Genomic DNA, 14,378 nt, shown 5'->3' with positions numbered 1-14,378 from the left:
TCCTGCTACTGGGCTGGGGAACGGGGATGTCTGGCTGGATGATGAAAATGAGGAGGAGAGAGCAGAGTGAATCCTTCGATTTAATCCTCAAAATGATCATCTTGTCCCTTGTGTGTAAGGTGGAAGAAGCCAGAATAAGAAGGTGGTGAAAGAGGAGGGACAGGAGGCAAAGCTGGCAGGTAATAGGTGAGAGCACGTGAGGGGGAAGGTAAGTGGGATGGTGAGAATCTGGGAGGGGATGGCTGGAAAGGGCTGAAAAGAAAGGGAATTTAATAGAAGGGGTCAGTGAACAATGGGAGAAAGGGAAGGAGGAGGGGAAAGCAGAGCCAGGTGATGAAAGGTCTTGGCCCAAAATATTGACTGTTTATTCATCTCCATCGACACTGCCTGACCTGCTATGTTCCTCCAACATCTTGTGTACATTGTTCTGAATTTGCTCCCTGTTAGAAAACAGTCTATGCCTTTATCCTTCTACCAAAGTGCATGATTATACACTTCCCTACAGTTTATTCCAGCTAGAAAAAAGAAGTACAACATGGCAGGTGATACCTCACCCCCTCCCCCTCTCCCGGTTTTACTTATCACCTAGTAGTTCTTCGTCCCTTCTCCTCACTTTCTTACACTGACTTCATCCCTTCCTTTCCAGACCTAATGAAGAGTCTCGCCCAGAAACTATAGACAGAGAGAATATCTGTTCCCCAGAGTCGAACGTGAGAGGGAGTAGGGTCAAGGGGAATATGAGGGGTAAGTTTTTTTCACTCAGAGAGTGGTGGATGCCTGGAACGTGCTGCCTGGTACGGTGGAAGAGGCAAATACATTAGAGGCTTTTAAGAGAGGTTTGGAGTGAGGAGAAAGGAGCGATATGGTTCTAGGTTGTAGGGATTAGTGTTCGGGTGTTTCTGATTTACTTTTCAGCTGGTTTGGTATAACATTGTGGGGTGAATGGCCTGTTCCGGTGCTGTACTGTTCTATAATCTTGACATTGTGTCAAATTCAGGTGAGATGAAATATTCAAAACGTTTTCATCATATAAACATGACATAGCAAAAAGTAAAAATGAAAATAAATGTTACTAACCTCTCCCTTTTCATTCTCTTTTGTAATGGAATGATAGAAACCTAGTAGAGTTTGAAAGCCAAGGCTTATAGTGGTCACAGTTGAAAAGTACAGAGGTCCATCCTCGTGAGGCTACAAGGAGAAAAACATAAACTGATTTCACACAACAACTCAATAATACAAACTGGGATTATTTGGCACAGCTAACGTAATGCTTCACAGCGCCAGCAATTCCTGCTGCTGTCTGTAAGCAGTTTCTACGTTGACCACATGGGTTCCTCCCACATTTCAACAAAGTCCAGCTCAGGGTTAGTGAGTTGTGGGTGTTAGAGTGTATTCTGCAGTTAGGATCTGGAGCAAATATTAATTTCACTAGCAACCGATCTTCAGGTTTGAATGTGGATTGCAGATTGAATTTAAAACACAGCTCAGAACAATAGGCTTCCTGGAACTGCAGGTTGGGCTCAATCACAAACAAAGGAACATTCCACTTGGACCTCAGATACCTGCATATGCATGAATGCAGCCTAGAGTCATTTTGGGTGTCTGGAGTGAGGGTGCTAAGAAGGTGTTTGAAAACTGTATGTAATTGAAAGGAAGCATTTTAGACACATTGCAACTATAGAATTGTTCTGCTTTACCTTTGCTCTTTAGCACAGCAACAACTCTCTGATACCTCCTCTTATTTACACCTTGATCATGACCCCACTAAGGAGCACCAGGCCACTGGTCATCACCAACCTTATCAACTCTGGGGATCTCCCTTCCACTGCCACCAACCTCATAGTTCCCACACCCCGCACTTCCTGTTTCTACCTCCTACCCAAGATCCACAAACCTGCCCATCCAGGTAGACCCTTTGTCTCAGCTTGCTCCTACCCCACCGAACTCATTTCTGCATACCTTGACACTGTTTTATCCCCCGTTGTTCAATCCCTTCCCACCTACATTTGTGACACTTCTCACGCTTTGAATTTTTTCAATGATTTTAAGTTCTCTGGCCCCCATCGCCTTATTTTTACCACGGACGTCCAGTCCCTATATACCTCCATCCCCCATCAGGAAGGTCTCAAAGCTCCCTGCTTCTTTTTGGATTCCAGACCTAACCAATTCCCCTCTACCACCACTTCCTCTGTCTAGCAGAATTAGTCCTTACTCTCATAATTTTTCCTTTGGCTCCTCCCACTTCCTCCAAACCAAAGGTGTAGCCATGGGCACTTGCATGGGTCCCAGTTATGCCTGCCTTTTTGTTGGCTTTGTGGAACAGTCCATGTTCCAAGCCTACATGGGTATCTGTCCCCTTCTTTTCCATCACTACATTGACGACTGCATCGGCGCTGCCTCCTGCACGCATGCTGAGCTCATTGACTTCATAAACTTTGCCTCCAACTTTCACCCTGCCCTCAAATTTACCTGGTCCATTTCTGACACCTCCCTCCGGTTTCTTGATCTTTCTGTCTCCATCTCTGGAGACGGCTTATCTACTGACATCTACTATAAGCCTACAGACTCTCACAGCTACCTGGACTATTCTTCTTCCCACCCTGTCTCTTGCAAAAATGCCATCCCCTTCTCGCAATTCCTCTGCCTCTGCTGCATCTGCTCTCAGGATGAGGCTTTTCATTCCAGGATGAAGGAGACGTCTTCCTTTTTTAAACAAAGGGGCTTCCCTTCTTCCACCATCAACTCTGCTCTCAAACGCACCTCTCCCATTTCCTGCACATCTGCCCTCTCCCCATCCACCCACCACCCCACTCGGGATAGGGTTCCCTTTGTCCTCATCTATCACCCTACCAGCCTCCGGGTCCACCGTATAACTCTCCGTAACTTCCGCCACCTCCAACGGGATCCCACTACCAAGCACATCTTTACCTCCCCCTCTCTTTCTGCTTTGTGCAGGGATCGCTCCCTATGCAACTCCCTTGTCCATTCGTTTCCCCCCCCCCCCACCCCGCCATCCCTTCCCACTGATCTCCCTCCTGGCACTTATCCTTGTAAGCAGAACAAGATCTACACCTGCCCTTACACCTCCTCCCTTACCACCAATCAGGGCCCCAGACAGTCCCTCCAGGTGAAGCGACACTTCACCTGTGAGTCGGCTGGTGTGCTATACTGCGTTCAGTGCTCCCGGTGTGGCCTTTTATATATTGGCGAGACCCGACGCAGACTGGGAGACCGTTTCGCTGAACACCTATGTGCGGTCCGCCAGAAAAAGCAAGATCTCACAGTGACCACACATTTTAATTCCATGCCCCATTCCCATTATGATATGTCTATCCATGGCCTCCTCTACTGTCAAGATGAAGCCACACTCAGTTTGGAGGAACAACACCTTATATACCGGCTGCGTAGCCTCCAACCTGATGGCATGAACATTGACTTCTCTAACTTCTGTTAATGCTCCTCCTCCCCTTCTTACCCCATCCCTGATATATTTAGTTTTTACCCCTTCCTTTTTTTCCCTCTCTTTCTGCCCATCAGTCTGCCTGTTCTTCATCTCCCTCTGGTGCTCCCCTCCCCCTTTCTTTCTCCCTAGGCCTCCCGTCCCATGAACCTTTCCCTTCTCCAACTCTGTATCCCTTTTGCCAGTCACCTTTCCAGCTCTCAGCTTCACCCCACCCCCTCAGGTCTTCTCCTATCATTTTGCATTTTCCCCTCCCCCTGCTACTTTCAAATCTCTTTCCTTTTAGTTAGTCCTGACGAAGGGTCTCGGCCCAAAACGTCGACAGTGCTTCTCCTTATAGATGCTGCCTGGCCTGCTGTGTTCCACCAGCAGTTTATGTGTGTGGCTTGAATTTCCAGCATCTGCAGATTTCCTTGTGTGTTGCAAAGGAACTGTTTATTAGAAAACCATGCCATGGCACTTACAAGTGATATAATTATGGTGAAACTTACTTCATATTTGAGCATTTAATATTGCTTCATTTTGGTGGATTGTATGGGATATCCAGGGATGGATAGCACCTCTGGTGAAGGGGCTGATCCTGTCCAATCTGGGGCAGCTCACTCACTTGTGGTCCCCACCACACACTCTGCTCTCACCTGTGGCTCCATGTTGCTGTTTGCATGCGACAGCGGCTGCGCCTGGTACTCCGCGCTTCAACAGACGGGCTAAAGCAGGTGAGGGTAGCCGGCGGGACTCATACCCCGATGGAATAGGGATGTACCTGTCCGCGCATGTGAAACCAGCTCAAGCAATCTGGGTGGATGAGATCTATATTGAGATTCAACAGCCAGGAAGGCTGTTCTGCAACGGTCTGTGCAGAGCAAAAGGCATGACAAGGCACAGAAGGCATCATTATCATCCACTGCAACCAAGGAAGACCCCAGTTTATGACGATTGTTTGTACCACTGGACCCAGACTTCCAAAGTCGAGAGAGTACAACTACCCCAGTGCAACAGCTTTTCCACTCTCATACAGATCTCCTCCTGTTGGACAACCACCACTAAGCACTAACCCAGAAGGTGGTAATGAGTACGAGAAAGGGGTGGCAGTGGTAAAATGTACCTCTGTCACTGTGCCCGAAGGATGGTACTGAGGTTTTCTGCATTTTGGATATGGACATAGAAATGGATTTGGACAATGGACTTCTTTCAGTCTTATAGATTTTTATACTCTGTGTTTCTGCCTGTTCTTTCTCGTTCTTTATGTGCAAGCAAAAGGGATATAGGGGTTGATGTTCTTCTTGTGTTTTTGTTGACTTTTTCTTGCGGGGAGAGGGGTATTTGGGGTCCAATGTACTTGTGACATTTTGTACAGGGAAGAGGGCTTTGGGGTTGATGATTGCACAGCCATTCTTGTTGTGCAGGGAAGGGGGAAGTCGCTTTTTCTCTTGTAATGACATCCATGATCCCCAACTTCGAACACTCATCTTTGTCTACCATCCTCAACCACTCCTCTCTGTCCCCAACCCCAACTATTCCTCTCGGTCCCCCAACCCCCATCACACATCTCAGTCCCCAACCCTCCTCACTGTCCTCTAACCCCAACAACTCCTCTCTGTCCCCCACCGCAAACCACTCTTCAATGTTCCCCAACCCCATCCACTCTTCTCTGTATCTCATCCCCAACCACTCCTCTCTGTCCCGTATTCTCAACCACTCCTTTCTGTCCCTAACCCTCTTCTCTGTCCCCAACCCCAAACCCACCCCTCTAATCCCAACCGGAATAACTCCTCTCTGTTCCCAAACCCAACAACTTTTCTCTGTCCCGAACCCCAACCACTACTCTCTGTCCCCCAAACCTAACACTCCTCTCCATTCCCCCAACCCTAACCCCTCCTCTCTTTCCTCCTCTCCCAAGCACTTCTCTCTGTACACCAAAGCCATCCACTCCTCCCAGTCCCCAGCCCCAACCATTCCTCTATCCCCAACCCCTTCTTTCTGTCCCTGACCCCTTCTCTCTCACCTCAATTCCTTCTCTCTGTCCCTTTACCCCCAACCTCTTTTCTCTGCCATCCAAGCACAACCACTCCTCTCCATCACCAACCCCAGCTACTCCTCTCTCTCCTCCAATCCCCACCACCTCTTTCACCCCAAACCTATCCACTCCTCTATTTCCCCCAACCCTAACCATTCCACTCTATTCCCCATAACTGGTCATGCTTCTCTTTTTGAAACATTCAAAGCACATTTGTTAGCAAAGAATGTATGAGCTATACACCTTGAAATTTGTCTCCTTCCAGACAGTCACAAAGCAAGAAACACAAATAACTCAATATGTAAAAAACACTGTACTGTAAGAGAAAGGAATAAACTTTTGTGGGAGATCGAGCTAACTCAACTCAACCCTTGCGCTTCCATTCTATCTGGGCCATTGTTTAAATTGTCCAAGCACCGAGTAGTTCCACGTTCTAGGATCTGAAACCTGGCGTCCCAATACACTTGGGTCACCCAGCCTGAAGATGTTCTCGATCTCACCACACCAACTCTGCACTTGGAGCAATCTAACCTTGCAACTGGGTTGGGTGGAAGGGCTTTGAAACTCTTCCACGCTGACTCCTCTTCAAATCATTCACTCCATCTCTGGCAGCGATTCTGTTTCATTGAATAGATGCCAGTTTGATAGGATGTTTAATCTGTGTTCTAGGTAACTGGAGAAAAAGTCATGAGCAAGGTTAAGGCTAGTTTAATAATTGCCTACACTGTGACTCCTGCTCTACGCTGCTGCCACAAAACAACAAATTTCACAATGTATGTCTGTGACATTAAGCCCAATTCTGATCCTGTTAGAATCGTTAATGGGAATGGAGATTGTATCAAGGGTTTAGTGTGGTGACAGTTTTGTTTTGTAAAGTGATCCAACTCCACTGAATGGATTGGAGCCAAGTTCCTCAACACAGATACTGGGATTATTCAATTATCCATAACATCCTAGAGTTATAGAAACATAGAAAACCTACAGCACAATACAGGCCCTTCAGCCCACAAAGTTGTGTTGAACATGTCCCTACCTTAGAAATTACGAGGGTTACCGTAGCCCTCTATTTTTCTAAGCTCCATGTACCTATCCAAAAGTCTCTTAAAAGATCCTATCATATCCGCCTCCACCGGCAGCCCATTCCGTGCACTCACCTTCCTCTGTATAAAAAACTTACCCCTGACATCTCCTCTTTACCTACTTCCCAGCACCTTAAACCTGTGTCCTCTTGTGGCAACCATTTCAGCCCTGGGGAAAAGCCTCTGACTATCCACAAGATCAATGCTTCTCATCATCTTATACACCTCTATCAGGTCATCTCTCATCCTCCGTCGCTCCAAGGAGAAAAGGCCGAGTTCACTCAACCTGTTTTCATACGGCATGCTCCCCAATCCAGGCAACATCCAGGTAAGTCTCCTCTGCACTGTTACTACAGAATCCACATCCTTCCTGTAGTGAGGCAACCAGAACTGAGCACAGTACTCCAAGTGGGGTCTGACCAGGGTCCTATATAGCTGCAACATTACCTCTCAGCTCCTAAATTCAATTCCACAATTGTTGAAAGCCAATACGCCGTATGCCTTCTTAACCACAGAGTTAACCTATGCAGCTGCTTTGAGCGTCCTGTGGACTCGGATCCCAAGAGCCCTCTGATCCTACACACTGCCAAGAGTCTTACCATTAATACTATATTCTGCCATCATATTTGACCTACCAAAATGAACCACGTCACACTTATCTGGGTTGAACTCCATCTGCAACTTCTCAGCCCAGTTTTGCATCCTATCAATGTCCTGCTGTAACCTCTGACAGCCCTCCACACTATCCACAACACCCCCAACCTTTGTGTCTTCAGCAAACTTACTAACCCATCCCTCCACTTCCTCATCCAGGTCATTTATAAAAATCATGAAGAGTAGGGGTCCCAGAACAGATCCCTGAGGCACACCACTGGTCACCAACCTCCATGCAGATTATGACCCATCTACAACCACTCTTTGCCTTCTGTGGACAAGCCAGTTCTGGATCCACAAAGCAATGTTCCCTTGGATCCCATGCCCCTTACATTCTCAATAAGCCTTATCAAATGCCTTGCTGAAATCCATATACACTACATCCATTGCTCTTCCTTCATCAATGTGTTCAGTCACATCATCAAAAAATTCAATCAGGCTCGTACGGCATGAACTGCCCTTGACAAAGCCATGCTGACTATTCCTAATCATATTATACCTCTCCAAATGTTCATAAATCCTATATAGATTAGAAACACAAAATTTCTGCGATAACTCTGCAAGTTGTCTACCTAAGGAAGAGAAAATGAAATGATAATGTATGCAGCCTGTTTGATGGCTCTGGCCTGTACTCATTGGTGTATAGAGTAGCGTTTCCGTGTGTGGCCCCGAGGAGGCACTGCAGGAGTCTTGGTGATGGAGAGGCTCTGGACTGGCAGGAGGAGGCTTACACACTCAGCTCCTCTTCTCACCCTCTGTTTAGCAGCAATAGCTGTCAGCAGAGAGTGGCAAGCAGAGAGCACCATGCGACATGCAGCACGCACTAACTACAAGCACTCCTACACTACTGCACTAGATGCTTCACACACACCCTGTGAGCAAATGCTCCCACATATCAGTGGTTTGCTCGCTTCACACACCTGTGGAGGGTACCCGTGTATGCGCACCCTCTACCATCATAGACACTAGTCTTCTTAGCATCCAGGACATCTTCAAGGAGCAATGCCTCAAAAAGGCGGCATCCATCATGCAGAACCTCTGCCTCCCAGGACTGGCCCTCTTCTCATTGCTACCATCAGGGAGGAGGTACAGAAGCCTGAAGACACACACTCAACGATTCAGGAACAACTGCTTCCTCTCTGCCATCTAATTTCTGAATGGACATTGAGCCCTTGAACACTACCTCACTACTTTACATTTCTATTTTTGTGCTGCTTATTTAATGTTTTTAGCATATATGTATAGACTTTTCACTGTAATTTACAGTTTTCATTATGTATTGAAATGTACGGCTGCCGCATACAACAAATTTCATGATATTAAACCTGATTCTGATTCTGTTTGCTTTATCAAACAGATGCCAGCTTGATAGGATGTTTAATCTGTGTTCTGGGTAACTGGAGAAAATGTCATGAGCAAGTTTAAGATCACTTTAATCATTGCCCGCACTGTGACTCCTGCCACAAAACAATAAATTTCACACTGTATTTTTCTGACATTAAACCCGATTCTAATCCTGAAAGAGTTGTTAATGGGAATAGAGATTGAATCAGGGGTTTAGTGTGGTGACAGTTTTGTTTTATACAGTGATCCAACTCCATTGAATGAATTTTAGCTGATTTCCTTATTCTAGATCCTGGGATTATTGGATTATCCAGAATATCCTAGAGTTATATAGATTAGAAGCTAAAAATGTCAGTGATGACTCAGCAAGTTGCCTACTTAAGGAAGAGAAAATGAAATGATAATGCATGTGTTATGTTTGATGGCTCTGGCCTGTACTCATTGGTGTATAGAAGAATGAGAGAGCATCTAATTGAAACCTGTCACCATGTTCGGATATGGCCCAAGTGTGGGTCGAGAGACACTGAAGTGGGTTGATCGTTCACAGACTTCAATGCACAGACTTATATGGAAAGGGAAACAATAAACGCTAGGCCAAACAAGAGTGTTAACTAAAACTCTCAAATGGGAAACAAAGCCAACACTATGGCTTAAAGAAATAACTAAATATAAAGGAATACTGCCAGTCTTCAGAGTCAGTCGACTCTGCAGTACAATTTCTCAGGCAAGATCGAATGTAAGAGACAGTGAAACATTGCTGTGCTTTGCTCAAGTCTCAACAACCAGTATGACCAAAAGAATGGAGTTAAACGCCACCACAACAAATTAATCATTAGCTGACATGTGCATATTCATATGTGTGTGCAATTGCCGTATCTGCTGTGCTGCCAAATCTGTAGTTATGACAGAAACCTATTGAATATTGAAAGGCCAAGATCGAGTAGATTAGAAGGGGAAGTAGGACCAGAGGGCACAGACTCTGAACACAAGGACAGATATGAGGAGGCATTTTTCTTCCGCTGGAGGGTGGTGAATCTGTGGAATTCATTGCCACAGAAACCCGACGAGGGCAAGTCATTGGGAATATTTAAAGCAGGAGGTGATATGTTCTTGATTAGTAAGAGTGTCAAAGGTTATGGTGAGACAGCAAGAGAATGGAGTTGGGAAGTACGATAAATCAGCCATGATGGAGTGGCAGAGCAGACTCGATGGGCTGAATGGCCTGATTCTATTCCTGTATCTTATGATCTAATTGAAATCTACCATGTAATGAAAGGCCTAGATAGAGTGGACATGGAGAAGATATTACCCATAGTGAGAGAGTTTGATAATGTTGCCTTATCGAGCCAGTTTGATAGAATGTTTAATCTGTGTTTTGGGTAACTGGAGGAAATGTTATCAACATATTCAAGGTCAGTTTAATAAATGCCCACACTGTGACTTCTGCTCTGTACTGCTGACACATAACAACAAATTTCACAGTGTTTGTCAGTGACATTAAACTCAATTCTGATTCTGTTAGAATCGATAATGAGATTGGAGATTGTATCAAGGCTTCAGTGCAGTGACAACTTTGGTTTTGTAAAATGATCCTATTCCACTGAATGAATTGGAGCAGATTTCCTCATTCTAGATCCTGGGATTATTCTATTATCCATAGCAACCTGGAGTTATATAGATTGGAAACACAATTGTCCATTCTGACTCAGCAAGTTGCCTACCTGAGGAACCAGAAATGAAAAGGTTAATGTATGAGTGGTGTTTGATGGCTCTGGGTCTGAACACACTGGAATTTATCAGAATGAAGGCAGAGCTCATTGGAACCTCCCCACCATGGAGGACATCTTAAATAGGTGATGCCACAAAAAGGCACATCCTTTAATAAGTACCCTAACCATCCAGACATTCATTCATTCTCTCTCTCTCTCTCTCTCTCTCTCTCTCTCTCTCTCTCTCTCTCTCTCTCTCCCCCCCCCCCCTCCCTCCCTCTCTCCCCTCCCCCCCCCTTTCTCTCTCTCATTTCATCAAGGGAGAGGTACAGGAGCCTGAAGACACACATTCACCATTTTAAGAACATCTTCTTCCTCCTCCCATCAGATTTCTGTAGGACCCATGAATCTATGATCATTACTCTCTTTTTCAAATATTGAAAACTCATTTATCATGAAAGAATGTATAAGTTATACAAATTGAAATTAGCCTGTTTACAGGCAGCCACAAGGCAAGAAACCAAAAGAACCCAATTAAAAAAAGACCAAAAATCAACACGAGGAGAAACTGAGAAAAAAAACACACATTGTGCAAACAATAGAAGCAAGCCAACAGCATCCCGAACCAGACTGAGTCCCAGATCCACTCGCAGAGCGGCTGGAGTGGGCCCAAAGCCAAGCCTTGATCCCCAGTTCATCACACCAGCAGGGCAGAAATGCACTGCCGCTGGATCAGTTCACAGCCTCGGTGCCGCAGAGAGAGAAATCAACCCGACCCTCCGGCTTCCAGTCTATCTGGGCCGATGTTTAAATTGTCCAAGCACCACGTTCCAGGTCCAGAATTCAGGCACACTAACACGCCGGGGCCACTCAGCCTGAAGACGTTCTCGATCTCACCAAATCAGCTCTGCTGTTAGTACAATCCAACCTTGCACCGGGTCAGGTGGACAGGCATCAAAACTCTTACACATCAACTGCTTCCGAAATCGCTCACTCCATCTCTGGCAGTGATACAAACACTGTCTCCGTCTCTGGCTCAAACACGTTGCATCTCGTAAAGTTCCAGCACGGTTCTTCCTCAAACCATCCTCGCCTCCTTCTGCCTCCTCACTGTCTGTGGTGATAGTTCATCACAACTTGCTTCAGAAAAGTAGTAAAAGATTTTTAAGCCAATCTCTCGGCTTGTGATTTACCAGTCATCTGTCATAAATCTTCGGTAACGCCGGCATTTTGCATTATTTTTTAAATTCTTATATAATTCTTATTGTAATAAAGTAATTTTTAATGTATTGCTCTATACTGCGACCACAAAACAACAAATTTCAGGACATTTGTCCGTGATTCTGACTCTGATTCAGATTATGGATTCATGTTGACAGTTTTCTGAGAGCACAACAGCAGGACCTTGTCCAAGTCGTCTTAAGGGGGTCTTGGATCACCAGGACAATAACAATATTTATCTCAGGCTATTGACTCCAGCTTCGCAGTTAGCACAATCATTCCTACAGTTCTGATCAAAAAGCTCCAAACCCTGGTGCTCTGTACCCGCCTCTGCAACTGGATCGTCAACTACATGAGCAGATTGGAAATAATATCCCCACCTCACTGACGCCCTTCAGGGGTGTGTGATTGGCCAACTGCTCCACTCTGTCCAGACCATCTAAAAGCTTGCTGACAACACAACTATCGTTGGAAGAATTTCAGATGGTGATGAGGAGGCGTACGGGAGTGAGACAGATCAGCTCGTTGAGTGGTGATGCAGCAACAACTTTGCCCTCAACGTCAACAAGAACAAAGACTTGATTTTGGACTTCAGAAGGGGTAAGATAAGGTAACACACACCAGTCCTCATAGAGGGATCAAAGTGGAAAGAGGGAGCAATTTCAAGTTCATGGGATCAATATCGCTGAAGATCTATCCAGGGCCCAACATATCGATGCAGTTTCGAAGTAGGCATGACTGTAGCTATATTTCTTTAGGAATTCAAGGTGATTTGACATCTCACCAAAAACACACTCAGATTTCTACAGATATACCACATACAGCATTCTAACTAGCAGCATCACCGTCTGGTTTGGGGGGGGGGGGCACTGCAAAGGATCAGAAAAAGCTGCAGAGAGCTGTAAACTCAGTCAGCTTCATCATAGGCACCAGTCTCCATAGCATCCAGTACATCTTCAAGGAGCAATGACTCAAAAAGGCAGCATCCATCATTAATGACACCCATCACCAGGACATGTCCTCTTCTCATGGCTGCCGTCAGGGAGGAGGTACAGGAGCCTGAAGGCACAAACTCAATGATTCTACCCTTCTGGCATCTGATTTCTGAATGGGCATTGAAGCTATAAACACTATCTCACAACTTTTTATTTCTATTTTTGAGCCTCTTATTTAATTGAACTTCTTTAATATATATGTATAGACTTCTTACAGTAATTTACAGTTTTTATTATGTATCACAATATTTGCCTGTCTGATCGAATAATTAATCTGTGTTCTGGGTAACTGGAGGAAATGTCATGAGCAAGTTTAAAGCCATTTTAATAATTGGCCACATTGTGACTCCTGCTCTATGCTGCTGTCACAAAATAATAAATTTCAGAATGTATTTTTGTGACATTAAAGCTGATTCTGATCCTGTTAGAATCGTTAATGAGAATGGAGATTGTATCAAGGGTTTAGTGCGGTGACAGTTTTGTTTTGTAAGGTGATCCCAGTGTCCCAATATTTTTGGGCCGCTCAAACTCAATACCTTCTCGATATCACCAAAATGGCTTGGCGCCTGGGACAATCCAACCTGATATGGGAACTGTTCTACCCTCAATAGCAGGACACTGCAGAGAGTGGTGCAGACAGCCCACCGCATCTGTAGATGTGAACTTTCCTCTATTCAGGATATTTACAGCAGTGGGTGTGTAAAAAGGGCCCAGAGGATCATTGGGGACTAAACCACCCCAACCACAAATTGTTTCAGCTGCTACTGTCTGGCAAACAGTAACTAAGTATTAAAGACAGGACAAACCGGCTCTGGCACAGCTTCACATCAGATTAATCAATACACACTGATCTGATTGCATATCTGACTGTATATTGATATGATGGTATATCCACCCACATTTCCCCTCCTTTTTGCTTGTAATAAGGTTGGCACATGACCAAATGGTTAAGGTGTTGGTCTGGTGATCTGAATGTCTAACCTATGTCTAACCTGAATGTCGAGCCTAACCTAAGACAGTGTGTTGTGTCCTTGAGCAAGGCACTTAACCATACATTGCTCTGCGATGACACCGGTGCCAAGCTGTATTGGCCCTTTCCCTTCCATTGGACAACGTCGGGAGTGTGGAGAGGGGAGAATTGCAGCATGAGCAACTGCTGGTCTGCCATACAACCCAGCCCAGGCCTGCACCCTGGAAACTTTCCAAGGCATAAATCCATGGTCTCTCGAGACTAACAGATGCCTATAATAATAATATAATATAAAAGTGACAAAGACGCAACATAAACACTTTTACTCCCCTGGATGTAAGAAATAAAGCAAATACAAACACCAACTTTGCACCTGGGGTAGGTAGAAGGACATCTTAACTCTTCCACATCGACTGCTCTCCAACTCGCTAATTCCATCTCCGGCGGCAATACAAACTCCATCTCTGTGGCTCAAACACATTGCACCTCACAATACCCCAGCACGGTTCGTTCCTCAAGCCAGACTTGCCTCCAGCTGCTTCCTCACTGTCTGTGGCAATAGTTCATCTCAATTTGTTTCAGAAAAGTTGTTATAAGTAATGTCTTTAGTCAATAATTTGCCTTATGATTCAGGATCAGCTTCTTACCCTTTGCTATCAGATTTCTGAATGGACATTGAACCCATGAACACCACTTCCCTACTTTATATTTCTATTTTTGCACTACTTATTTAATTTAACTTTTTGATATATATGTATAGACTTCTTACTGAAATTTAGTTTTTATTATGCATTGCAATGTACTGCTGCCACATAACAACAAATTTCATTATCTATGCCGGTGATATTAAACTTGATTCTGATACTGTTTGCTTCATCGAACAGATGCCAGCTCGATAGGATGTTTAATCTGTGTTCTAGGAAACTGGG

General features: G+C 45.0%; 1 protein-coding gene across 3 annotated transcripts in view; it reads right to left on the bottom strand.

Annotated features, from left to right (window-relative positions):
* Positions 1-14,052, bottom strand: part of LOC132402257 (cytochrome P450 2C39-like) — a 120,161-nt gene extending 106,109 nt beyond the window's left edge. The window contains exons 1-2 of one of the 3 annotated variants that reach the window (XR_009514866.1): positions 13,823-14,052; positions 1,078-1,188 (exon numbers count right to left, since the gene is read on the bottom strand). The gene's annotated coding sequence lies outside the window, so the exon portion shown is untranslated. The remainder of the gene's footprint in view (positions 1-1,077; positions 1,189-13,822) is intronic. The other 2 variants (XR_009514864.1, XR_009514865.1) reach the window with 2 other exon arrangements.
* Between the last annotated feature and the right edge of the window lie 326 nt (positions 14,053-14,378).

The sequence above is a fragment of the Hypanus sabinus genome, chromosome 11, assembly GCF_030144855.1.
Source record: "Hypanus sabinus isolate sHypSab1 chromosome 11, sHypSab1.hap1, whole genome shotgun sequence".
Lineage (NCBI taxonomy): Eukaryota > Metazoa > Chordata > Chondrichthyes > Myliobatiformes > Dasyatidae > Hypanus > Hypanus sabinus.
This window is presented reverse-complemented; position numbering and strand designations above follow the sequence as displayed.